This window comes from Anomaloglossus baeobatrachus, chromosome 2 (assembly GCF_048569485.1).
Source record: "Anomaloglossus baeobatrachus isolate aAnoBae1 chromosome 2, aAnoBae1.hap1, whole genome shotgun sequence".
Taxonomy (NCBI): domain Eukaryota; kingdom Metazoa; phylum Chordata; class Amphibia; order Anura; family Aromobatidae; genus Anomaloglossus; species Anomaloglossus baeobatrachus.
Window position 1 is genome coordinate 4,897,057 of NC_134354.1, and position 27,888 is coordinate 4,924,944.

The following is a 27,888-nucleotide window of genomic DNA, read 5'->3' on the forward strand; positions in this document are numbered from 1 at the left end:
ATACCATGTATAGAGGAGGCTCTGCGCTGTATACCATGTATAGAGGAGGCTCTGCGCTGTATACCATGTATAGAGGAGGCTCTGCGCTGTATATCGTGTATAGAGGAGGCTCTGCGCTGTATACCATGTATAGAGGAGGCTCTGCGCTGTATATCGTGTATAGAGGAGGCTCTGCGCTGTATACCATGTATAGAGGAGGCTCTGCGCTGTATACCATGTATAGAGGAGGCTCTGCACCGTATACCATGTATAGAGGAGGCTCTGCGCTATATACTGTGTATAGAGGAGGCTCTGCACCGTGTACCATGTATAGAGGAGGCTCTGCACCGTATACCATGTATAGAGGAGGCTCTGCGCTGTATACCATGTATAGAGGAGGCTCTGCGCTGTATACCATGTATAGAGGAGGCTCTGCGCTGTATATCGTGTATAGAGGAGGCTCTGCGCTGTATACCATGTATAGAGGAGGCTCTGCACTATATGCCATGTATAGAGGAGGCTCTGCACTATATGCCATGTATAGAGGAGGCTCTGCGCTGTATATCGTGTATAGAGGAGGCTCTGCGCCATATACCATGTATAGAGGAGGCTCTGCACTATATGCCATGTATAGAGGAGGCTCTGCACTATATGCCATGTATAGAGGAGGCTCTGCGCTGTATATCGTGTATAGAGGAGGCTCTGCGCTGTATACCATGTATAGAGGAGGCTCTGCGCTGTATATCGTGTATAGAGGAGGCTCTGCGCTGTATACCATGTATAGAGGAGGCTCTGCGCTGTATACCATGTATAGAGGAGGCTCTGCGCTGTATATCGTGCATAGAGGAGGCTCTGCGCTGTATACCATGTATAGAGGAGGCTCTGCACTATATGCCATGTATAGAGGAGGCTCTGCGCTGTATACCATGTATAGAGGAGGCTCTGCGCTGTATACCATGTATAGAGGAGGCTCTGCGCTGTATATCGTGTATAGAGGAGGCTCTGCGCTGTATATCGTGCATAGAGGAGGCTCTGCGCTGTATACCATGTATAGAGGAGGCTCTGCGCTGTATATCGTGCATAGAGGAGGCTCTGCGCTGTATACCATGTATAGAGGAGGCTCTGCGCTGTATATCGTGCATAGAGGAGGCATATACTGTGTGTTTAAAGTTGGTTTACGCTGCCATTGTCAGATACTGTGAGTCTTCTGCTCTTGTGGTCGGCAGCCTGATGTGGGCGACGCTCTACAGATTCTGAGGTCGGAAGCAATCGACTTCATGCTTCTCTTTCTTCCTGTGATGATGATGGGAATAATGATGAAGATGGTGGGGATGAAGATGGTGGGACGGAAGACGGTGGGGATGAGGATGGTGTGGATGAGGATGGTGGGGATGAAGATGGTGGGACGGAAGACGGTGGGGATGAGGATGGTGGGGATGAGGACGGTGGGGATGAGGATGGTGGGGATGAGGACGGTGGGGATGAGGATGGTGGGGATGAGGACGGTGGGGATGAGGACGGTGGGGATGAGGACGGTGGGGATGAGGACGGTGGGGATGAAGACGGCTGGGGTGAAGACGGCGGGGATGAAGACGGCGGGGATGAAGACGGCGGGGTTGAAGATGGTGGTGATGAAGATGGTGGTGGGAATGAAGATGGTGTGGATGAGGATGGTGGGGATGAAGATGGTGGGGATTAAGATGGTGGGGATGAGGATGGTGGGGATGAAGATGGTGAGGATGAAGATGGTGAGGATGAGGATGGTGGGGATGAAGATGGTGGGGATGAAGATGGTGGGGATGAAGATGGTGAGGATGAAGATGGTGGGGATGAAGATGGTGGGGATGAAGATGGTGAGGATGAGGATGGTGGGGATGAAGATGGTGGGGATGAAGATGGTGAGGATGAAGATGGTGGGGATGAAGATGGTGGGGATGAAGATGGTGGGGATGAAGATGTGAGGATGAAGATGGTGGGGATGAAGATGGTGGGGATGAAATGGTGGGGATGAAAATGGTGGGAATGAAAATGGTGGGGATGAAAATGGTGGAGATGAAGATGGTGGACATGAAGATGGTGGAGATGAAGATGGTGGGGATGAAGATATGCGGATGAAGATGGTGGGGATGAGGATGGTGGGGATGAGGAAGGTGGGGATGAAGACGGATGGGATGAAGACGGCGGGGATGAAGACAGCGGGGATGAAGACGGCGGGGTTGAATATGGTGGTGATGAAGATGGTGGTGGGAATGAAGATGGTGTGGATGAGGATGGTGGGGATGAAGATGGTGGGGATGAAGATGGTGAGGATGAAGATGGTGAGGATGAGGATGGTGGGGATGAAGATGGTGGGGATGAAGATGGTGAGGATGAAGATGGTGGGGATGAAGATGGTGGGGATGAAGATGGTGGGGATGAAGATGGTGAGGATGAGGATGGTGGTGATGAAGATGGTGGTGGGAATGAAGATGGTGTGGATGAGGATGGTGGGGATGAAGATGGTGGGGATGAAGATGGTGGGGATGAAGATGGTGAGGATGAGGATGGTGGGGATGAAGATGGTGGGGATGAAGATGGTGAGGATGAAGATGGTGGGGATGAAGATGGTGGGGATGAAGATGGTGGGGATGAAGATGTGAGGATGAAGATGGTGGGGATGAAGATGGTGGGGATGAAATGGTGGGGATGAAAATGGTGGGAATGAAAATGGTGGGGATGAAAATGGTGGAGATGAAGATGGTGGACATGAAGATGGTGGAGATGAAGATGGTGGGGATGAAGATATGCGGATGAAGATGGTGGGGATGAGGATGGTGGGGATGAGGAAGGTGGGGATGAAGACGGATGGGATGAAGACGGCGGGGATGAAGACAGCGGGGATGAAGACGGCGGGGTTGAATATGGTGGTGATGAAGATGGTGGTGGGGATTAAGATGGTGGGGATGAGGATGGTGGGGATGAAGATGGTGAGGATGAAGATGGTGAGGATGAGGATGGTGGGGATGAAGATGGTGGGGATGAAGATGGTGGGGATGAAGATGGTGAGGATGAAGATGGTGGGGATGAAGATGGTGGGGATGAAGATGGTGAGGATGAGGATGGTGGGGATGAAGATGGTGGGGATGAAGATGGTGGGGATGAAGATGGTGAGGATGAAGATGGTGGGGATGAAGATGGTGGGGATGAAGATGGTGGGGATGAAGATGTGAGGATGAAGATGGTGGGGATGAAGATGGTGGGGATGAAATGGTGGGGATGAAAATGGTGGGAATGAAAATGGTGGAGATGAAGATGGTGGACATGAAGATGGTGGAGATGAAGATGGTGGGGATGAAGATATGCGGATGAAGATGGTGGGGATGAGGATGGTGGGGATGAGGAAGGTGGGGATGAAGATGGTGAGGATGAGGATGGTGGGGATGAAGATGGTGGGGATGAAGATGGTGGGGATGAAGATGGTGAGGATGAAGGTGGTGGGGATGAAGATGGTGGGGATGAAGATGGTGGGGATGAAGATGTGAGGATGAAGATGGTGGGGATGAAGATGGTGGGGATGAAATGGTGGGAATGAAAATGGTGGGGATGAAAATGGTGGAGATGAAGATGGTGGACATGAAGATGGTGGGGATGAAGATGGTGGGGATGAAGATATGCGGATGAAGATGGTGGGGATGAAGATATGGGGATGAAGATGGTGGGGATGAAGATATGGGGATGAAGATGGTGGGGATGAAGATGGTGGTGATGGGAATGATAGTGTTTCACAAGGAATTTTTTGCAGACATCGCCGACTTTCAAGGATCTGGGGACACTTCAGATTCCTGCACTCTGCCTGATCACTTCTCTGATGTCTGTGACCAGCGCAGGGAGACACAGGCGTCGACTCACAGACCTGCAGTTAAAAGCAAGGCTAGTAAGAGTTAATCTATGCTGGACTGCCTGTTAACCTTCTTTAATCATGGTGTGGGAGAGCCAGTCACATTGCCTCCCCTCCTATCTATGCTGGCTGGACTCTTGCATTAGTGCCAGTTATAGCTTCTCCATCCTGGTCTGGAGAGGTGGATTTATCCAGGCATACTGGTGGTTGTTATATTATTGCGGTGTGCGGTTGTGGTGTCAACCCTTGTTGTATACAAAAAATATAAAAGTTATCAAGCTCATCCAGTCTCCTGTATTCTCCTGCGGAGGAGACTCGTGGCCCCGCAATCAGGACCCTCCGTGTCCAGGACACAGCGGGTCCTGACCGTGGGCATATACATAGCTGCTGTTTGCGGTTGACGATCGCAGCTCTATGCCGGGAGCTGGTGCCGGCAGGTATAGTTGAATTATTTATGTTGCAGCGCAGAGGAGCTCTGAACTCTATACCAATGACCAATCAGATGCAAGGAGGTGATATCAAACAGCGACATCACCTCCTTGCATCTGATTGGCTGCGTCATCCATTGGTGTAGTGCAGACAGCTGCTCTGCGCGGCACCACAAATGATTCAACTGTACTGTGCCTGCCGGCGCCGGCCCCTTTTAAAAAGCGTCCCCAGGGTCACGGAACCAAGCATCAGCCATTATACAACAGTGGCACAGCATCCCCATACATATACGGCCCGGGACCGAGTACCCCATCGCCCTGGGTGACACACACCGAGTCAAGCTTGGTGGTCATTGTTTTTAAATAGGTTTAATTTCTTTGTAACTTTTTGCACTGGTTTTAAAATATTTCAGGCTGATGCTTTGCCCGGAATTTTTTGAGGGGGGGAACCCCGTGATGAACCTGTCCCCATTCTTCAGAAGCGAGTGGTGGTGTCAGTGCTCAGTAGTGCGTGGAATCTGAGGTTGGTTCAAGGTGAGGCATCGTCTGGGGTTCCAATGAACAAGTCGTTTGTTCCCCTAAATCTTTGTCTGAAGGTTCTGGGAGATCATCAGGATTCTGGACTGCCAGGACCCAACAACCACCATTTTTCCCCCCCTAGAAAGACACAACACCGTTCTTTTATAAATTAAAATACTTTTATTTGAATTTTCCATTTTGGAGAGAGGTATGGGGAAAAAACCACTCTCATCTTTTGGCATAAAATTTGGTCGCAGCTTTTAACCAGGCATTAACTTGCCAACATCACGGGGTTCAGGCAAATGTACCGCCTTCCGGCCGTCCGGCGCGGGTATTTCACCACCACTTTTCCTACCCCTTCCGCTGCTGCGACTTAAAACACAGTAAACTCCAACAAACTTGGAAAACAAAAGGGAGGGAGGGTGGGAAACAGGTCCGGGTCCTGCAGCCGAGAGGCTGGAAGCTGGGCAGCACGGTGATATGTATCCAGGAGGCGGGGCTTAGGCCAGTCACACCACAGGAGGCGGGGGCGGCAGGTCAGTGTCTTTCCAGGGGGGAGAACTTTATTTAAACATGCAGAGGGGCCAGCAGTCAGGGGGCAGCATCTCAAGTTTCTGGCTGCAGTGCCCCTCAGACTGCCAGGACCCAACAACCACCATTTTTCCCCCCCTAGAAAGACACAACACCGTTCTTTTATAAATTAAAATACTTTTATTTGAATTTTCCATTTTGGAGAGAGGCATGGGGAAAAAACCACTCTCATCTTTTGGCATAAAATTTGGTCGCAGCTTTTAACCAGGCATTAACTTGCCAACATCACGGGGTTCAGGTAAATGTACCGCCTTCCGGCCGTCCGGCGCGGGTATTTCACCACCACTTTTCCTACCCCTTCCGCCAAGGAGCAGCACAGCGCCAGCAAGCTGCGACCCCACCCAAAAACTGAAATACCTGAGCCGTCCCAGGAATTTCCGCAACCACCATATCCACAACATCATCATTTGGGATGTACCCATCTGAGCTTAAGGACAGCCAAATATTGCCTTCCAGCTGGCGGTGCCAGACCAACAACCTTTTTTTTTTTTTTTTTTTTTTTTTTAAACACTTTATTAACAGCACAACTTGGGTAGGCCCTGATTGCACATGCGCCAGGAGAGATCCATATCACATTCTTCCTTAGCGCCTTGCCCCCTGGGCCAGAGGGTTACCTTCGGCCGGATCGTTGTAACACTCCGAACGAAAACTGGGAAACTTGTACCTCTATGACCAGATAAGGGTAAGAGGCCTAGCTAGACGGCCTTGGACCAGATACTTGAAGCCTATGTGTATCACCAAGTCGGTTGGAGAAAAGAGAGCTCACACAATCTTGATCACCTCTGATAGACCCACAGCTGAGCCAAGCTCCGGCAACCTCTCCAATTACATCCACTGTAACAGGAACAAGGAACCGACCACCAAGGCGAAGATCCGCTCTCCTCGCAGCCAACATATATGGAAGTAACCTCGGACCCAGTCACTAGGCCGACTTAGATCTGAAAGGAAAACACTGTCAGAACAGAGAATTCTCGTAACCATCAACACCTCTTCTCTCCAAGGTGGTACTGGCAAAACCCAAAACCCCCTTTTTTTTTTTTTTTTTTTTTTTTATATATAGAAACAAATCACAATCATATCATTTTACATTAGCCCTGTACGCTGTTCTGAATCTTCTTACGTGCCTGATAAAAACCGATTTCAAAACCAACTCAGTCCTAACGTCCCTCATAATGCATTTCAATTGCAGTCACCAAATCCACTGAAACTGTGCTCATGTATGCTGGCCCCCGAAGCCTTGGAACACCCCAACTCTGGGAGAGTTCGTACCGGGTACCACGGCTGGCAAACACCGAAATAACCAGGAACCGTCGCATTACCGACCAAAACCAGCCCACAAAAAGGAGGACTAAATCCGTGACGCTAAATTGAAGGGCCGTCGTCGTGGGTAAAAACTGGTACCATCACACCCGCTCGCCTAATAGACATAACCGACACCGTCGGGACACCCGCCGAGTGATGGAAAAAGAGATCCAAAACATCAATGTATAGATTTGCAATGGGGCGAACAATCCAAAAACCCCCCTTTTTTTTTTTTTTTTTTTTTTAAAACAATCTACGGCTAGAAAAGAATAGGCCTGCTGTGCTCCACTCACTTACCATAATCATCCAACCCTTCAATACCTTACACCCCACAAGACCCTCATCGCTTCAGTACCGTTCCACAATTTAAAAATGGGAAGACCGACCTCGTAACAGGTTGCTTGCAACCGAAAATGGTGCACATTCGTTGAATACTGCAGGGCGTGTATTACTAGAGGGTGGTTACTAGAGGTGGCTTGGAAAATCGTCACGCACATCAACCACCGGAGCAACACCCGCTGAATAACGTACCATAGAACCGTCAGGTCAATGCAAAATGGGGGCCCAGATCATAGGCCTAACTTCACCAAACACCCTACCATCTAGCTGAGAACTCCAAACCTTGATCCTGCTGGTGGGTTGAGTTACCAAAATACCTGAGATTGGGATTGCAATAAGGTGCCCGATGCTAACCCGGAAACCAGATGCCTGTTTTGCCTTCAACCCTGCGTTGACCCATAGGCATTTCAAGCCACAAAAAACCTAATCAGCCTGATTACTTATTTGAGGAAGGAGCTGTAGTTGGTTAAGGCTTTTTACCCACCGGCATCGTCGGACCACTGGTCATTCTCCTATTTCCAAGTCCACCCCCCCTTTTGTTTAGCTGGAACCTAAATAGGGGGAAAAGCGCAATCAAAGTTAGGTTACCGGACCATGCCCCCCGGGCCCAGCATAAGGAGCATTTTTTTTTTTTTTTATATATATATAACTATATAAACATATATTGCAAATAATCCCACACAGCTGGCCCTGCAACGCCGGAATACTCCATCTACAAATCTGTCTGTTCCTGCTCTTGAAACTATTATGGCATGGCACGGTGGCTCAATGGCTAGCTGCAGCCCTGCAGCCCTGGGGTCCTGGGCCCAAATCCCGCCAAGGACACCATCCGCAAGGAGCCTGTACGCTCTCCCCGTGACTGCGTGGGTCTACTCCGGGCACTCTGGCCTCCTCCCCCACCCCAATAAACATACAGATAGGGAATCCAGACCGTAAGCCCCGATGGGGCAGCGTCCCCAATCCATGCAAAGCACACGAAACTAAAAGTGAATTTATACCTTTTAGGATATTTATGTGGATGTAATTGTCCAGAAAATATTAGTGGGCATAATTATTATGCGAATAGCTAACCTTGCCGGTTTACCCATCTCACTTGTTTATTTTCGATTCCTATGGTAAGGAAAACCAATTAAAACATACGTAATTAACCAAAGAGGGAAAATCTAGTAAAAAAGGCTGAAAATTACTTCTCTAAAAAAGAGAAGCAATTTTAGAAAACAATCAAGCCATGCAAATGTACAGAAATATACTTCTCACATTTCGATAAAACTAACTGTGGCCAATATAGATCCCTTCTTTCAATTACAGCATGACATTAGGGGTAAAACAGGGGGTTTAGATCCCGTGATCCCATCGTATTGTCACTAATCTATAAATCACTTGAAGGGTCAGTTAACCGGTGGCAACAAGATTATTACAAGGAATGGAGCCGCCTGTATTAAACTAAGGTTGAAAAAGTAAGATATGTTTAATTTTGGAAAGACGTCTCAGAGGAGATCTCATTTGTACCTCGTCCGACAAGCCTATGTGTCGCCAGGGGTTAAGGGGATACCCAGAACCGGGCCAAGGGGTCGCTTCTGGAAAGGGGATCACGGTGTCGTGACCCGGTCTGTGCTCCCTGGTTCCACAATAAAAAGGGGGGTTATGTTCGTGACGCCACCCGTGGAATGTGATCAGAGATGACCACCGCTGCTGCAGAACCTCCGGGGTGATGGAAGGCAGCTTGAGATGGGACGGCTCCCCACGGGTAGAGCCTTTTCCCCGGGGCAGTGTGTTAGTAGTCTATGGGGGGAGTGCAGGACACGAGCACAATAAACAGGCAGACTCACGGTTTTGCAGTTTCTTTGTCCTTTACTGATGATGGTATTCAGCAGAGTACTGTCCACGGAGTCTGTGAGGGGTTCAGGGTTTCTCCCACCCAGCCGGGCCGTTTTGGCTTCCTTGCCTGCACTGTGTGTCTGTGGCCTGCTGCTGTGAACTATGCAGCCGGCTCTGCTGTGCTCTGCTCCTAGGTACCGACCTGACAGGCAACTCGAGTCCTTCCTAGTATGTTCCTGAACTCTCCTATGTTGCTTGTGTCTGTGGTACAGGTGAAAGATCTGGAATCTTCACTTCTCTGGTGGTAACTATGCAGTATGTAACCTGCAGTCTCGGATCCAGCATCCGTTCTGTGTGCTCCACTGGGATAATCTCAGCAATGCTCTGTCTCCCAGGAATGTTCCTCTGTGTACGCTTTCTCCTTTCCTCAGACCCTCAGCTAGGCCTGGAATTGGTCAGTGGATCCTGAGGTGAGCTAAAGCCAGCTTCCAACCTACAGATCCTTTCTCCTCAGTGCTCTGCACTGAACTTCCAAAACGAAACTACTTCTGACCATTTCCTCCCCCCCAGCAGAATGTACAGGGAAGCAGCTTGGTCTCCCCCTTCTGGCCAGGAGGTCTTGGTGTTGTGTGTGGGGAGTTAACCCTTTGTGTTGTTACTGTGGCAACCCTGGGGTGCCACATTCCCCCTTAGTGAAGAACAGTACTCCGGGACTGTGAAAGAAACAAACAAGTTATCACAACAATTATATATATACAGAGTCTCAAAAGGAAAAAAAATACAAAAACCTTAAAGCTCAAAAAGAGTCCAAAATGTTCAAAAATATATAAGTGTTCATACAGTATAGTCTCTGTAGGTACTGGGCTTTTGGTCTTAACGTTGCAATTAAATAAACATTTAAACAACCAAACGCTTCTTACAGGTGTCTCTACTCTGGTCATAAGTGCAGTAGGCCTCACGGCCCTCGGGCCACCAACAATGTGATCAAGTTGTAACTCTCCGTGCTGCCACCTTACACCACTCTTCTCTCACCTTTTCTGTACAATAAACTGTTACGGTTTTTCATATAAACATTATAACATATGTACATTTTATATGCAATTCCACATTAGTCTTTATATCTTGCTGGTATCTGACCCTGAGTACTACGCTGTGACCTGCGTACTGCTGGTGTACTGGGTGTACTTAGCATAATGGTGTGGGTGGAAGTGTACCTATTTGGTGTTTCTGGTACTTGTGAGGATGGGGGGCTGACTGTAGGATTGGCAAGCTCACTGGGACCAGGAATCTGTTCTTCCTCTACGGTTTCAACTTCCAGTTCTTCTTGTCTTGAGACTTCTTGTGGTATGGGTTCTGATTGTGGTTCCACCACTTGAGGGAAGGCGATCATTGGGACTACTACTGCTCCATAGTAATTTGGCCATGTTTTTGGGAAATCTCCTAAGACTGTATGGAATACATCTTCTTCCTTCTTGACAGGTTGTACCTGTACGGGTAAGGTGACTTCTGGTGTCTTGAGGGTTTCAGGACACGGTTTGAGTTGATCTCTTGAAACGACAGCTGATGTCCTTCCTTCATCCTTACTGATGAGACACACTTTGGGATTATCCATACTGGATGGTAAGACTGTATATGGGGTGGTTTCCCACTGATTATCCAATTTGTTTGTGCGCCGTTTCCTCTTGAGAACTTGGTCACCAGGTTGCAATGGGGTTGCTAGAGCATGCTGGTTGAAGGTTCTCTCTTGTCTTCCCCTAGCTTGTTGGAGACTTTTCTCTACGCACTCTTGTACTTGGCGATACTGCTGCTGACGTAAGGTATCCCAATTGGATTCTTGAACTTCTGCATCTGGCTTCAGAATTCCCATATCTAAATCAATTGGCAGTTTACCGGGCCTTGCACGCATGAGGTAAGCGGGGGTGCAGTTTGTAGAACTCACCGGGACATGATTGTACAAGTTCACCAAGTCTGGCAATTTCTCTGGCCATTGATTTCTTTCTGACTCTGGTAAGGTCTTCAACAGGTCAATCACAATATGGTTCATCTTCTCACATAAGCCATTTGTTTGGGGATGGTATGCTGTTGTGCGGATCTTTTTACAGCCATACATGTTGCAGAATTCTTGGAAGATCTGTGATTCGAAAGCTGGACCTTGATCTGCAAGGACTTGTTCTGGGTAACCATGGGGTCTGCAAAAGTACGTCTGGAATGCTTTAGCTGCTGTTCTAGCTGTAAGGTCTTTCACGGGTACCACCACTAAGAAGCGTGAGTAATGGTCCACGATGGTTAAGGCATAGACATAGCCGGACCGGCTTGGTGACAACTTGACGTGGTCTAATGCAACTAGCTCAAGTGGTTGCTTGGTTACTATGGACTGGAGTGGAGCTCTCTGGTTCTGTTGATCCTTTCTTCTGAGGTTGCACGGTCCGCATTTTCTACACCAATCTTCAATTGATTTTCTCATGCCAACCCAGTAGAATCTTTCTCTTAAGAGCACTTCCAACTTTTTCCAACCAAAATGACCAGCACCGTTGTGGTAAGCTTCCAGAACCATCTTGACGTCTCTCTTGGGCACAATGATCTGCCAGACCAACTCATGTGTTTTTGGATTGGTGTGCCTTCTACAGAGCTTCCCTTGGTACAGGAACAATTTACCTCTCTCTTTCCAGAGATGTTGTGTCTCAGCTGGAGCATTCTGATTAGGGTATGCACCTTGTTGTGTAAGCAGTTCTTTCACTAGCTTCACAGCTGGATCGCTGTCTTGTGTGTCAGCCCATCCGTGGTGTGCTAATGGGTTGAGAGTTGCCTGCTGTTGTTTTTGGTAGACACTCGGTTGATACTGTCCCACCTTAGGACGGTGAAAGGCCGGCAGCTCAATTTCTTCCAGTCCCTCCGGTTCCTCTTCCACGTTCCCCGAGTGTGGCATCCGGGATAAGGCATCTGCATTCCCATTCTTGTGGCCTGCCCTGTACTTGATGACAAAGTTGTAGTTTGACAGTCGGGCTATCCATCGCTGTTCCAGCGCACCTAGTTTTGCAGAGTCCAGGTGGGTCAACGGATTGTTGTCAGTAAAGATGGTAAATTCTGCAGCTGCCAGGTAGTGTTTGAAACGCTCTGTTACAGCCCAAACTACTGCCAGTAGTTCTAACTTGAAGGAGCTGTAATTCTCTGGGTTTCTTTCTGTAGGTCGGAGCTTCCTGCTTGCAAAGGCAATAACTTTCTCCTTGCCTTCCTGCTTTTGAGACAATACTGCTCCCAGTCCTACGTTGCTGGCATCCGTGTACAAAATGAAGGGTTGATGGTAATCTGGATATGCCAGGATCTCTTCTCCTGTCAGTGCCCACTTCAACGTCTTAAAGGACTCTTCTCTCTCATCACTCCACTGGAAAGGAGGATTTCGGGCTGCAGACTTCTTTGACTGTCCTACCAGGATGTCTTGTAGGGGAGCTGCTAGCTTCGTGAACCCTTTTATAAATCTTCTATAGTAGCCCACCAGTCCCAGGAATTGCCTCACCTCTTTCACGCTGGTGGGTCTCGGCCAATCTCTGATCACGGTAACTTTTTCAGGATCTGGTGCTACCCCTTCTGAGCTCACGACATGTCCCAGGTACTGTACCCTTGGCTTTAGAAGGTGACACTTGGATGGCTTGATTTTCATGCCGTATCCGGATAAGGCTTCAAAAACCTCTGCCAGGTCTTGTAGATGCTGTTCATAGGTCTTGGAGTAGACTATGACATCATCCAGGTACAGGAGGACAGTTTCAAAGTTCTTATGTCCTAGGCAGCACTCCATCATTCGCTGGAAGGTACCAGGCGCGTTGCAGAGTCCAAACGGCATACAATTGAACTCACAGAGGCCCATCGGCGTGGTGAATGCTGTCTTCTCCTTGTCAGCCTCTGCCACAGGAACTTGCCAATACCCACTAGTCAGATCTAGGGTGGAAAAGTAAGTAGCAGATTTTAATGCAGCCAATGACTCCTCTATCCTAGGTAATGGGTATGCATCCTTGTGTGTAATGCGGTTGATCCGTCTGTAGTCTACGCACATCCTCATGGTCCCATCTTTTTTCTTAACTAGCACTAGTGGGGCTGCCCAGGGGCTACAACTGTCTCTTATTACCCCTGCTTCTTTCATTTCTTTGAGCATGTCTTTGGCGCATTGGTAGTGAGCTGGTGGTACTGGTCTATACCTCTCCTTTATTGGTGGATGGTTACCTGTGGGTATAGTGTGCTCTACCCCTTTGATCTGCCCAAAGTCTAATGGGTGTTTGCTGAATATTTGTTCATATTCTTTCACTACCCTGTATACTCCATGCTTTTGATGGGAGGGTGTAGAATCGGTACCTACATGTAGCTTTTGGCACCAATCCTCCAGCTTTCCCTCTGAGCCATTGTCTTCCGCCTGACTTGACGGCTTCAAGGGCTCCACGGTGGTGATGGCGTTGTTATCAACCGTATATAGCTTAGCCATGGTAGCATACTTTGGTAGGGTGACCTCATCTTCCCCACAATTTAGAAGGCGTATTGGCACTCTTCCCCGATGTACCTCAACTATTCCTCTGGCCGTCAGTACAGTGGGCCTACTGTCTGAGTACACGGGTTCTACCAGGGCCTGATAGTCTCGCCCTCTGATGCCTATTGCGGCTCTACACCAGACCAGCATTTCAGTTTTGGGAGGAATTACAATAGGTATTGGGTCACTTACCCTTGCACTGCCAATTTCACCTCCTGACACTTCTACCTGCTGCTTCAGCATTAAGGCTTTAATTTCCTTCTGCAGGAGTCTCTGTTGCCCAGGTTTGGCAGTCTCGGCGATCTGCTGCAAGACAGTAATTACCTCTGCAAAACAATTTTCAATTACATTCATTCCTAGCAGCATAGTTGGTTCACGTTCTCGTCGGTCAACATCAACAATGATAATACCCTGATTCTGCAATTCTACTCTCCCAATCTTAATGGTCATTTCTCTGAAACCAACCTGTGGTACTAATTCACCATTGCTAGCCCATATATTCAATGCAACATTAGATGGACCACTGCTAACGTCTGAATCAGCCCAGTACCTCTTATAAAGGACATGCGGAATTGATGATATTTGGGAACCAGTGTCCAGCAAGGCGTTGAGCGGAATGCCATCCAGCACGATGGGGATGACTGGACGTCCCCCCACATACTTGTCGTGCCAGGGTGAAGGACCTTGAGAGTTTATTCCTGAGGAGCGGCCCGCCTCCCCAGGGGATCCCCATTTAAAGCACATTCACGGGCAAAGTGACCTGGCTCATTGCAACGGCGGCAAATGGGCTGTCCATCCGGCTGGTAGCGGTCGCTGGGTCGTCCTCTCGTCGCTTGGTATCTCCTAGGCCTCACCCATGGGACATCCTCCTTGCTGGTCGCCAGCTCAATCTTGGGTGCAGACTTGGATCCACGCAGCTCCTGGACGATTCTAGCCATGGAAGCAATAGTGTCTGTAAGGGCTTCAAGCTTTTGATGTAGAGCCTCATTAGTGATCGGCTCCAGGTGGTTAGCAACAGCCGCTGACATGGCCGATGTCACCGGCACTACTGGCTGCTGGGGTGCCACTGTAAGGTGTTGAACAGAGTCTATATCCTGCGGCTCCTCCACCTGCTGGAGGCGGATGGCTCTATCCTTTAGCTGGGCAAATGTTAGTCCTGGATCCTGGATCACCATCATGCTGAGTTGTCCCCGGTGGGAAGGGGATGAGAGTCCATCCAGGAATTGGTCTATCAGCAGCTTATCTGCTCCAGGGGCTAAGGCAGGTTCTGCTAATTTAAGTGCTCTGAGCGCCTCCTGCAAGTTTAAGGCAAAGTCTCTTGCGCTCTCTCTAGGTTTTTGCTTGCATCCAAAGAACCTCATTTTAGCCCGGCTGCCAGCAGTGGATTCAAAAGCTGCTTTTAGTCCAGCTATTATATGCTCTACAGTGTCCTTTGCATCATCCGGCCAGGATGTAGCCTCCCGCTGGGCATTGCCAGTTAACTGTCCCATAAGCATACCAACACGCTGGGCTTCTGTCAGGGGGTACATGCTGTAGTAGATTTTTAGCTTTCCGATAAAGTCATTAAGTGTGTTGGGCTCACCTGAGTACTGCGGCAGCCACACTGCACCCGGGGTGTACGGCATCAGGAACGGCATGATAGGTGCCGCTGCACCGCCGGGTACAACAGCATCTCCCTGCTGCGACATCTTTGCGCCCCCTTAGTTAATTTCACCAGTCTTCTTGACAGCAAGCCTGGGACACTTTTCTGCGTTTTCGTTCGGGTCGCAGCACCGAGCGCACCTCCTCTGCAAGCGGTGGGCGGAGTCTTAGTTTAGGCGCGATGTTTTCCCGCGCGTAGCAGGTAATGGCGTGATTAAAGATGGCGCCTGGAAAATTTTACCAATGATGTTTTTGGATTTTCCAGGTATCTTCACAAAGTTTAAAGTCCGTTCTTTGTTGCAACAATTCACAGGGCAAGTCTTTTATGCGATGTAATAAGTCTTTACAGGCGCACGTCACCCGGGTTGCAGCCGGGTCCAGTCCGCATCCTGTTCGTGACGCCAAAGTTGTGTCGCCAGGGGTTAAGGGGATACCCAGAACCGGGCCAAGGGGTCGCTTCTGGAAAGGGGATCACGGTGTCGTGACCCGGTCTGTGCTCCCTGGTTCCACAATAAAAAGGGGGGTTATGTTCGTGACGCCACCCGTGGAATGTGATCAGAGATGACCACCGCTGCTGCAGAACCTCCGGGGTGATGGAAGGCAGCTTGAGATGGGACGGCTCCCCACGGGTAGAGCCTTTTCCCCGGGGCAGTGTGTTAGTCTATGGGTAGGTGCAGGACACGAGCACAATAAACAGGCAGACTCACGGTTTTGCAGTTTCTTTGTCCTTTACTGATGATGGTATTCAGCAGAGTACTGTCCACGGAGTCTGTGAGGGGTTCAGGGTTTCTCCCACCCAGCCGGGCCGTTTTGGCTTCCTTGCCTGCACTGTGTGTCTGTGGCCTGCTGCTGTGAACTATGCAGCCGGCTCTGCTGTGCTCTGCTCCTAGGTACCGACCTGACAGGCAACTCGAGTCCTTCCTAGTATGTTCCTGAACTCTCCTATGTTGCTTGTGTCTGTGGTACAGGTGAAAGATCTGGAATCTTCACTTCTCTGGTGGTAACTATGCAGTATGTAACCTGCAGTCTCGGATCCAGCATCCGTTCTGTGTGCTCCACTGGGGATGAGCTCTGCAATGCTCTGTCTCCCAGGAATGTTCCTCTGTGTAATCTGTCTCCTTTCCTCAGACCCTCAGCTAGGCCTGGAATTGGTCAGTGGATCCTGAGGTGAGCTAAAGCCAGCTTCCAACCTACAGATCCTTTCTCCTCAGTGCTCTGCACTGAACTTCCAAAACGAAACTACTTCTGACCATTTCCTCCCCCCCAGCAGAATGTACAGGGAAGCAGCTTGGTCTCCCCCTTCTGGCCAGGAGGTCTTGGTGTTGTGTGTGGGGAGTTAACCCTTTGTGTTGTTACTGTGGCAACCCTGGGGTGCCACACCTACAAGCTGCCGTAACCCTCCGTCTGATACAGCGCCGCACAATCAGCTCTGCCCTCATCTACTGTATCCTCACCTATCCCTTGTAGACTGTGAGCCCTCGCGGGCAGGGACCTCTCTCCTCCTGTAGACTGTGAGCCCTCGCAGGCAGGGACCTCTCTCCTCCTGTACCAGACTGTGCCTTGAACGGTTTATGATTATTATACTGGTACGTATTATGTAAACCCCTTTCACATGCAAAGCGCCATGAATTATATGGCGCTATAATAAATAATAATAATTTGTATAAATACCCTCGTGGTCAATATAAATAAACTGGCACCAGACTTAATCCTCCGAAATAGGGAAGGCTTCTTTACAGTTAGAGCGGGTAGATTGTGGAATGCTGTCTACAAGGGGTAGGAATGCTAGATACCATCACAGCTTTTACCAGAAAAAGGGGGAGGGCGATTCCCTCAGCACCAATAACATTGTTTGTTATAAATAACTTAGTGACGACATGTAGAGCTGGGCGGGAAGCCTGTTACCTGTGACATCACATTATCCTCCCAAGGGGGACTTACCCCACCCCGCACTCCCCATCAGGGTACTCACCTGGTGATTCAGGAAATGACAAGACGACTGGATCTAGATCTACCCACGTAACGCCTGCTACGACGACGCTCACACCGATCCAAGGGTTAAGATGACAGACTCCCGACATGGTGGCTACCCATGCCAAAGCTTGCTACCGTGACCCCTGCACATGACCGTACAACGCGATGGTCGGCACCGAACCCACCGCCGCCATAACATGCTGAAATCCACTGTGTGACAACGGGGAGGGGCTGTAAACAGTCACCATTGTATAATGTCAAATAGGGTGTGTTTTGGCCTGGGACTGTTCACTACCAGCCCCCCTCAATTTGAACATTGAAGTCCTAACAGAATCCCTTAACCCGCCCGCTCACTGGGAGACCCACATGGTCCCTGGTTCATTCCCAGGCTAGCCCCCTTGGCATTCCCGGGCATACAAACGGAGGGGAGGGGAAGTTCAGTGTGTGTGGGATGGGGTGATTTGAGCTCTTGCAGGTTAGTGCATGCATACTACATTCCCCCCTACCGTGCCTCCAACCTGCGCTGTGACAGGGACTGCACTGAGTCTGCACTTCAATTAGGCTGTGTGCGTAATTCATGCGTCCTGCGTCCCCTGCACAGTCTATGGAGACTGTGCAGAGGCCGTACGCACGTTGCATAGTAGAACGCAGCGATTCAGCTGCTGCCCGAATCGCTGTGTTCTAAGAAGTGACATGTCACTTCTTCCGTGCGCTCCGCCGGCAGCTCCTGCTCTGTCTATGGCAGGAGCTGCAGGCTGAGCGCACGTTCTCTGCCGGCACCATGCGCCTCAGAACGGAGCTTTTCAGCTGCGCTCTGAAGCGCACCTTTTAGGTGCCGTGCAGAGCGCACACAGCCCTACCCTGCTCCTTCTCAGTACTGGCGGCGGTGGCTGGGCGGTGGCTGGGCGGCGGGTGGGCGGGGCCAAAGACAAAAAGCGCGAAGCGCTCTTTTTCAAACTTAATGGCGGCTCAAGCTGACCGGCGGGCGGGTAGTTCCCTCAGAACGCCGCTCGCCGGCGCACATAGCTTGAGCCTCAGCATGGAGGGAGCCGCTCACAGCTAAAAGCGCCGTGAGCAGGACGCTTTCCTCCATGCTGATTTTAGGGGAGGATGGAGGGAGGGAGGGAGTAAAGGGTGTTTAAATAATGGCGAGCACAAGCGGACCAGCGGGCGGGTAGTTCCCTTAGAATGCCGCGCTCACCGGCACACATCGCTTGTGCCTCAGCAGAGAGGGAGCCGCTCACAGCTAACAGCGCTGTGAGCTGAAACGCTTACCTCCCTGCTGATAGCTCTCCTACCGCCTCCAGGAGCGGGTCCCTGTGTCCGGCTGCCCAAACAGGTCCGGGTCCTGCAGCCGAGAGGCCGGAAGCTGGGCAGCCCGATGATATGTATCCAGGAGGCGGGGCTTAGGCCAGTCACACCACAGGAGGCGGGGGCGGCAGGTCAGTGTCTTTCCAGGGGGGAGAACTCTATTTAAACATGCAGAGGGGCCAGCAGTCAGGGGGCAGCATCTCAAGTTTCTGGCTGCAGTGCCCCTCATCCTGGCCGGTCACCCAGGGGTGAAAGTTACTCTGGATATTGCATTGCGTCGCTTTTGGTGGCCTAGAATTTAGAGGGATGTGTTATCCTATGTGTCTGCGTGTGCCACCTGTGCGCGCTCTACGGCATCTCACTCTCGTCCATCAGGTTGTCTGCAGAATTTGAGTGTTCTTAGTCAACCTTGGACAGACAATTCCATGGACTTTATTACAGATCTTCCCTCCTCTGCTGGTGATACGGTCATTTTGGTGGTGGTGGATAGACTGACACATTTAATTTCCTTACCGTTGCTACCTAAGGCCAAGGGGTACTTTGCACGCTGCGACATCGCAAGCTGATGCTGCGATGCCCAGCACGATAGTCCCCGCCCCGGCGCAGCTGCGATATCCTTGTGATAGCTGCCGTAGCGAACATTATCACTACGGCAGCTTCACATGGACTCACCTGTCCTGGGACGTCGCTCTGGCCAGCGACCCGCCTCCTTATTAAGGGGGCAGGTCGTGCGGCGTCACAGCGATGTCACACAGCAGGTGGCCAATAGGAGCGGAGGGGCGGAGATGAGCGGGATGTAAACATCCCGCCCACCTTCTCCCTTCCGCATATCCTACGGGAGCCGCGGTGACGCCGGTAGGAGATGTTCCTCGCTCCTGCGGCTTCACACACAGCGATGTGTGCTGCTGCTGGAGCGAGGAACAACATCGGACCGTCGCGTCAGCGTAATTATGGATTACGCCGACGCTGCACCGATGATACGATTACGACGCTTTTACGCTCGTTAATCGTATCATCTAGGATTTACACACTACGATGTTGCCTGCGATGCCGGATGTGCGTCACTTTCAATTTGACCCCACCGACATCGCACCTGCAATGTCGTAGTGTGCAAAGTGCCCCCAAGACTTTATCCCAGGTGTTTGTACGTAACATCGTTAGACTGCATGGGGTCCCATCTAATAATGTCTCTGATAGGGGAACTCGGTTTATTGCTAGGTTTTGGAGAGCATTTTGCTCTCAGTTAGGAATTGTTATCTAGATCCTTGGCGTGCAACCCTCAGTCTAATGGGCAAACAGCATGCGTGAATCGGAATTTGGAGCAGTATTTGCTCTGTTTTGTCTCATAATCAGGAGGAGTGGTCCTTGTTCCTTCCTTTCACTGAATTTGCCATCAATAATCGCCGCCATGATTCTCTTGGTATATCTCTTTTTTTGTGTCTATGGTCGTCATCCCCAGTTCTGTACATTTCAGGAGGGGCACTTGTCAGGGGAACCTGTGGAGAACTAATTGGTCTCAGCATTATCGTCTACATGGGAGAAGGTTCAGCAGCATTTGTGTGACGTGGGTTCTAAATATAAATGTGCGGCTGACTGTAGACGTGTGTCTGGTCCGGACCTGTGTGTGGGTGACTGTAGGCGTGTGCCCGGTCCGGACCTGTGTGTGGGTGACTGTAGACGTGTGCCTGGTTTGGACCTGTGTGTGGCTGACTGTAGACGTGTGTCTGGTCCGGACCTGTGTGTGGGTGACTGTAGATGTGTGTCTGGTCCGGACCTGTGTGTGGGTGACTGTAGACGTGTGCCTGGTTTGGACCTGTGTGTGGCTGACTGTAGACGTGTGTCTGGTCCGGACCTGTGTGTGGGTGACTGTAGACGTGTGCCTGGTTTGGACCTGTTTGTGGCTGACTGTAGACGTGTGTCTGGTCCGGACCTGTGTGTGGGTGACTGTAGATGTGTGTCTGGTCCGGACCTGTGTGTGGGTGACTGTAGACGTGTGCCTGGTTTGGACCTGTGTGTGGCTGACTGTAGACGTGTGTCTGGTCCGGACCTGTGTGTGGGTGACTGTAGATGTGTGTCTGGTCCGGACCTGTGTGTGGGTGACTGTAGACGTGTGCCTGGTCCGGATCTGTATGTGGGTGACTGTAGATGTGTGCCTGGTCCGGACCTGTGTGTGGGTGACTGTAGATGTGTGTCTGGTCTGGACCTGTGTGTGGGTGACTGTAGACGTGTGCCTGGTCTGGACCTGTGTGTGGGTGACTGTAGACGTGTGCCTGGTCCGGACCTGTGTGTGGGTGACTGTAGACGTGTGCCTGGTCCGGACCTGTGTGTGGGTGACTGTAGACGTGTGTCTGGTCCGGACCTGTGTGTGGGTGACTGTAGACGTGTGCCTGGTCCGGACCTGTGTGTGGGTGACTGTAGATGTGTGTCTGGTCTGGACCTGTGTGTGGGTGACTGTAGACGTGTGTCTGGTCTGGACCTGTGTGTGGGTGACTGTAGACGTGTGCCTGGTCCGGACCTGTGTGTGGGTGACTGTAGACGTGTGCCTGGTCTGGACCTGTGTGTGGGTGACTGTAGACGTGGGTCTGGTCCAGACCTGTTTGTGGGTGACTGTAGACGTGGGTCTGGTCCGGACCTGTGTGTGGATGACAGTAGACGTGTGTCTGGTCCAGACCTGTGTGTGAGTGACTGTAGACATGTGTCTGGTCCGGACCTGTGTGTGGATGACAGTAGACGTGGGTCTGGTCCGGACCTGTGTGTGGGTGACTGTAGATGTGTGCCTGGTCTGGACCTGTGTGTGGGTGACTGTAGACGTGTGTCTGGTCCGGACCTGTGTGTGGGTGACTGTAGATGTGTGCCTGGTCCGGACCTGTGTGTGGGTGACTGTAGACGTGTGCCTGGTTTGGACCTGTGTGTGGCTGACTGTAGACGTGTGTCTGGTCCGGACCTGTATGTGGGTGACTGTAGATGTGTGTCTGGTCCGGACCTGTGTGTGGGTGACTGTAGACGTGTGCCTGGTCCGGATCTGTATGTGGGTGACTGTAGATGTGTGCCTGGTCCGGACCTGTGTGTGGGTGACTGTAGATGTGTGTCTGGTCTGGACCTGTGTGTGGGTGACTGTAGACGTGTGCCTGGTCTGGACCTGTGTGTGGGTGACTGTAGACGTGTGCCTGGTCCGGACCTGTGTGTGGGTGACTGTAGACGTGTGCCTGGTTTGGACCTGTGTGTGGCTGACTGTAGACGTGTGTCTGATCCGGACCTGTATGTGGGTGACTGTAGATGTGTGTCTGGTCCGGACCTGTGTGTGGGTGACTGTAGACGTGTGCCTGGTCCGGATCTGTATGTGGGTGACTGTAGATGTGTGCCTGGTCCGGACCTGTGTGTGGGTGACTGTAGATGTGTGTCTGGTCTGGACCTGTGTGTGGGTGACTGTAGACGTGTGCCTGGTCTGGACCTGTGTGTGGGTGACTGTAGACGTGTGCCTGGTCCGGACCTGTGTGTGGGTGACTGTAGACGTGTGTCTGGTCCGGACCTGTGTGTGGGTGACTGTAGACGTGTGCCTGGTCCGGACCTGTGTGTGGGTGACTGTAGATGTGTGTCTGGTCTGGACCTGTGTGTGGGTGACTGTAGACGTGTGTCTGGTCTGGACCTGTGTGTGGGTGACTGTAGACGTGTGCCTGGTCCGGACCTGTGTGTGGGTGACTGTAGACGTGTGCCTGGTCTGGACCTGTGTGTGGGTGACTGTAGACGTGGGTCTGGTCCAGACCTGTTTGTGGGTGACTGTAGACGTGGGTCTGGTCCGGACCTGTGTGTGGATGACAGTAGACGTGTGTCTGGTCCAGACCTGTGTGTGAGTGACTGTAGACATGTGTCTGGTCCGGACCTGTGTGTGGATGACAGTAGACGTGGGTCTGGTCCGGACCTGTGTGTGGGTGACTGTAGATGTGTGCCTGGTCTGGACCTGTGTGTGGGTGACTGTAGATGTGTGCCTGGTCTGGACCTGTGTGTGGCTGACTGTAGACGTGTGCCTGGTCCGGACCTGTGTGTGGTGACTGTAGACGTGTGCCCGGTCCGGACCTGTGTGTGGTGACTGTAGACGTGTGCCCGGTCCGGACCTGTGTGTGGGTGACTGTGGACGTGTGCCTGGTCCGGACCTGTGTGTGGTGACTGTAGATGTGTGCCTGGTCTGGACCTGTGTGTGGGTGACTGTAGACGTGTGCCTGGTCCGGACCTTTGTGTGGGTGACTGTAGATGTGTGTCTGGTCCGGACCTGTGTGTGGGTGACTGTAGACGTGTGCCTGGTCTGGACCTGTGTGTGGGTGACTGTAGATGTGTGCCTGGTCCGGACCTGTGTGTGGGTGACTGTAGACGTGTGCTTGGTCCGAACCTGTGTGTGGCTGACTGTAGACGTGTGCCTGGTCCGGTCCTGTGTGTGGGTGACTGTAGACGTGTGTCTGGACCTGTGTGTGGGTGACTGTAGACGTGTGCCTGGTCCGGACCTGTGTGTGGGTGACTGTAGATGTGTGCCTGGTCTGGACCTGTGTGTGGGTGACTGTAGACGTGTGCCTGGTCCGGACCTGTGTGTGGGTGACTGTAGATGTGTGCCTGGTCTGGACCTGTGTGTGGGTGACTGTAGATGTGTGCCTGGTCTGGACCTGTGTGTGGGTGACTGTAGACGTGTGCTTGGTCCGGACCTGTGTGTGGGTGACTGTAGGCGTGTGTCTGGTCTGGACCTGTGTGTGGGTGACTGTAGATGTGTGCCTGGTCCGGACCTGTGTGTGGATGACTGTAGACGTGTGCCTGGTCCGGACCTGTGTGTGGGTGACTGTAGACGTGTGTCTGGTCCGGACCTGTGTGTGGGTGACTGTAGACGTGTGCCTGGTCCGGACCTGTGTGTGGGTGACTGTAGACGTGTGCCTGGTCCGGACCTGTGTGTGGGTGACTGTAGACGTGTGTCTGGTCCGGACCTGTGTGTGGGTGACTGTAGACATGTGCCTGGTCTGGACCTGTGTGTGGGTGACTGTAGACGTGTGCCTGGTCCGGACCTGTGTGTGGGTGACTGTAGACGTGTGCCTGGTCCGGACCTGTGTGTGGGTGACTGTAGATGTGTGCCTGGTCCGGACCTCTGTGTGGGTGACTGTAGATGTGTGCCTCGTCCGGACCTGTGTGTGGGTGACTGTAGATGTGTGCCTGGTCCGGACCTGTGTGTGGGTTACTGTAGACGTGTGTCTGGTCCGGACCTGTGTGTGGGTGACTGTAGACGTGTGTCTGGGCCGGACCTGTGTGTGGGTGACTGTAGACGTGTGCCTGGTCTGGACCTGTGTGTGGGTGACTGTAGACGTGTGCCTGGTCCGGACCTGCGTGTGGGTGACTGTAGACGTGTACCTGGTCCGGACCTGTGTGTGGGTGACTGTAGACGTGTGCCTGGTCCGGACCTGCGTGTGGGTGACTGTAGACGTGTACCTGGTCTGGACCTGTGTGTGGGTGACTGTAGACGTGTGCCTGGTCCGGACCTGTGTGTGGGTGACTGTAGACGTGTGCCTGGTCCGGACCTGTGTGTGGGTGACTGTAGATGTGTGCCTGGTCCGGACCTCTGTGTGGGTGACTGTAGATGTGTGCCTCGTCCGGACCTGTGTGTGGGTGACTGTAGATGTGTGCCTGGTCCGGACCTGTGTGTGGGTGACTGTAGACGTGTGCCTGGTCCGGACCTGCGTGTGGGTGACTGTAGACGTGTACCTGGTCCGGACCTGTGTGTGGGTGACTGTAGACGTGTGTCTGGTCCAGACCTCTGTGTGGGTGACTGTAGACGTGTGTCTGGTCCGGACCTGTGTGTGGGTGACTGTAGACGTGTGCCTGGTCTGGACCTGTGTGTGGGTGACTGTAGACGTGTGCCTGGTCTGGACCTGTGTGTGGGTGACTGTAGACGTGGGTCTGGTCCGGACCTGTGTGTGGGTGACTGTAGACGTGTGTCTGGTCCAGACCTGTGTGTGGGTGACTGTAGACGTGTGCCTGGTCCGGACCTGTGTGTGGGTGACTGTAGACGTGTGCCTGGTCCGGACCTGTGTGTGGGTGACTGTAGACGTGTGTCTGGTCTGGACCTGTGTGTGGGTGACTGTAGACGTGTGTCTGGTCCGGACCTGTGTGTGGGTGACTGTAGACGTGTGTCTGGTCCGGACCTGTGTGTGGGTGACTGTAGACGTGTGTCTGGTCCAGACCTGTGTGTGGGTGACTGTAGACGTGTGTCTGGTCCGGACCTGTGTGTGGGTGACTGTAGACGTGTGCCTGGTCTGGACCTGTGTGTGGGTGACTGTAGACGTGTGCCTGGTCTGGACCTGTGTGTGGCTGACTGTAGAGGTGTGCCTGGTCCGGACCTGTGTGTGGGTGACTGTAGACATGTGTCTGGTCCGGACCTGTGTGTGGGTGACTGTAGACGTGTGTCTGGTCCGGACCTGTGTGTGGGTGACTGTAGACGTGTGCCTGGTCTGGGCCTGTGTGTGGCTGACTGTAGACGTGTGTCTGGTCCGGACCTGTGTGTGGGTGACTGTAGACGTGTGTCTGGTCCGGACCTGTGTGTGGGTGATCTGGTGTGGTCATCACTGAAGTTAGGACCTTGGTTTATTAGTCTGTACAAAATTTCTGCGGTGATTAATCCTGTTGCTTTCAATCTGATGTTCGCCCACCTCCTTCCTTCTTTTCCGGTGGACGCAGGTAGGATGATGTTCTTCGTTCCTGTGGTGTTACACACAGCGATGTGTGGTGCCGCAGGAACGACTAACAACCAGCGGCATGCACCACCAACGATATTATGAAATGGAGCAACGTGTCAACGATCAACGATTTTTGCCGTTTTTGCGATCGTTGATCGTCGCTCCTAGCTGTCACACGCTGCGATGTCGCTACCGACGCCGGATGTGTGTCACATACACCGTGACCCCAACGATATATCGTTAGCGATGTCACAGCGTGTAAAGCACCCTTTATGGTCCTGAGGAGAGGACTTGAGTTCTAGCCTTTGATATCCATTTTGAACGCCTGATTAGGAGTTTTGATCATCTTTATCAGGAGACATCGGGTCCTGAGGGTCCAGAGGCCCATCTTAGAGGGAGGGGAACTGTCACAAGGAGGTTTGTGCAGACATCATCAACTGTCATGGCAGCACCAGGATTTGGGGAAACTGCAGAGGGTAGCCAAAGCTCAGCTCAATATACGACCCAACAAGTGCCGGGATGTGGGTGCATTCGTCCAGAACCCACAATAATAGAAGCCATTACCCAGTATCCCCACCCAGTCAACCAAAACCAGGTCCATGCATTTCTAGGGACTGCAAATTATCGAAAATGTATCCCCATTACAGTACAGAGTGAGAGGGGCTAAAGTGAAGGGACAGTAAATGGCTCCCCATCTAAAGACTGATGGAGGGGACCAAGGACAGTGCCCTTCACTTGAAGTGCTGCTCTTAAAAGGATACATTTTGTCGTGCTGTTAACCTAAGGGCCCTGGCAAAATGGGGTCGATGTTAACCTGAAGGATTGGTGCCAGGTTGGAAGAATGGACTTGGATATATTAGGGGCTTTCGTCTGTCATGTCCGCTCACTAGTCCTTCACTGACTCCTTCCAGAATGAACCCTCCTTTCCCCATCAGCTGACCTCTCCCAGGGAGGGCTAGTCCCAACACTTAACTGTTTCTGTCCCTGTGAAGGAGGTAGACGGTCCCGTGCTGCACTGGCGTCCCTCTCCTTTGCCAAGGAGACTCAGTGTGCAGACGTGGTTTCAAGAGTGGTGCATGACACTTAAGCGGGATTTACATGCTGCGATCTCGCTAGCGAGATCGCAAGCGATCGTACCCGTCCCCGTCGGTTGTGCGACATGGGCAAATCGCTGCCCGTGTGGCACAACCTCGCTTAACCCCATCACACGGACTTACCTTCCCTGCAACGTCGCTGTGGCCGGTGAACCGCCTCCTTTCCAAGGGGGCAGGTCGTGCGGCGTCACAGCGACGTCACACAGCAGGCGTCCAATAGAAGTGGAGGGGCGGAGATGAGCGGGACGTAACATCCCGCCCACCTCTTTCCTTCCGCATTGCCGGTGAACGCAGGTAAGGTGAGGTTCCTCATTCCTGCGGTGTCACACATAGCGATGTTTGATGCCGCAGGAACGACGAACAACATCGCTAATAAGCAGAAAATGATTTTTTGTTTCAGGACGACCTCTCCACAGCAAACGATTTTGACCGCTTTTGCGATCATTTAAGGTCGCTCATAAGTGTCACACACTACGATATCGTTAATGACGCCGGATGTGCGTCACAAACACTGTGACCCCGACGATAATTCATTAACGATATCGTAACGTGTAAAGCCCACTTTAATTGCTGTTTCGGGCTGATGCCCATCAACACCAGAGTTCACTTGGCCAACCATACAGTCCCTGTCAGAAGTTCTGTCGCTTATCCATGTTATGTAAATAAAAGCTTATAACCTGATTTTAAATTCATCCATTGGTTTTATAAATTACTCTTTTGAAAGCTGAAACCCTCCCAAATTTGGTTGAGGTTATGAAAATAAAGTTCCTGCAAAGCTGAAATATTGATCATTTAATGGACACAGAAAGGTCAGATTTTGGCAAGACAAAAGTTTTGTCGCCCACAGAAAGTAATGTGAAATTCAAACAAATAATTAACTTCTAATACAAAGATATGTTGCATAAAAGTCATCAGGAATAGCAGAGAATGCATCTTACACACCTCCCAGGGTTCATCTAGACTCTTTGGTTTTGTCTTCTAAGCTTCCTCTTTCATCCTACCCCAAACATGCTCAATGATGTCCATGTCTGGTGACTGGGCTGGCCAGTCCTTGAGCACCTTGATCTTCTTTGCCAGCAGGACCTTTGTTGTAGAGATGGATGTATGAGATGGAGCACCGTTCTGCTGCAGAATGTGACCCCTTTTATGATTGGGAATGTAAGAGGTAGCTAATACTTCCTGATATTTTAGGCTATTGATATTGCCTTCCACCTTGCATATGTTTCGCACACCCCATACTGAATGTAACCCCAGACCATGATCTTTCCACCAAACTTACCTGTTTTCTGGATCCATACGGGCTCCAGTCGGTCTCCTGCAGTATTTGCGGCGGCTGTGGTGTAATTCAACTGAAGATTCATCAGAGAAATCCACCTTCTGCCACTTTTCCAGCATCCATCTGTTTAGCAGGCTGTGGGACTTGGCAAATGCCACACGGTTTTTAATTGCCTTTTGTTTAGTGCTGGCTTCTGGGCACTGATTTGACCATGGAGGCCATTTCGAAACAGAAACCTACAAACTGTTCTAGTAGACACATGGACTTGAGGTGACCAGGCCTGTTGGAGCTCTGCTGCAGTGGAAGAGGGGCTGGCTTTGAATTTTCTAACCAACAAACGTTCCTCCTGAGCAGTTGTCTTGTGGGGTCTGCCGGATCTGGGCTTGTCAAAAACATGTCCAGTCTCTCAAATCTTTTTTTTAATTCTTTGTACTTGTCACTGAGACACATTAAAGGTGCAGCCACCTCTGCAGTGGATCTGGTCTTCAGCCTCTTGATAATCAAGGCTTTGGTCACAGGGTG

At 51.4% G+C, this 27,888-nt stretch overlaps 1 protein-coding gene across 1 annotated transcript in view; it reads left to right on the forward strand.

Annotated features, from left to right (window-relative positions):
• CD2 (CD2 molecule) overlaps positions 1-27,888 on the forward strand; it is a 159,221-nt gene that overhangs the window by 50,562 nt on the left and 80,771 nt on the right. The gene's annotated exons all lie outside the window — the stretch shown is intronic.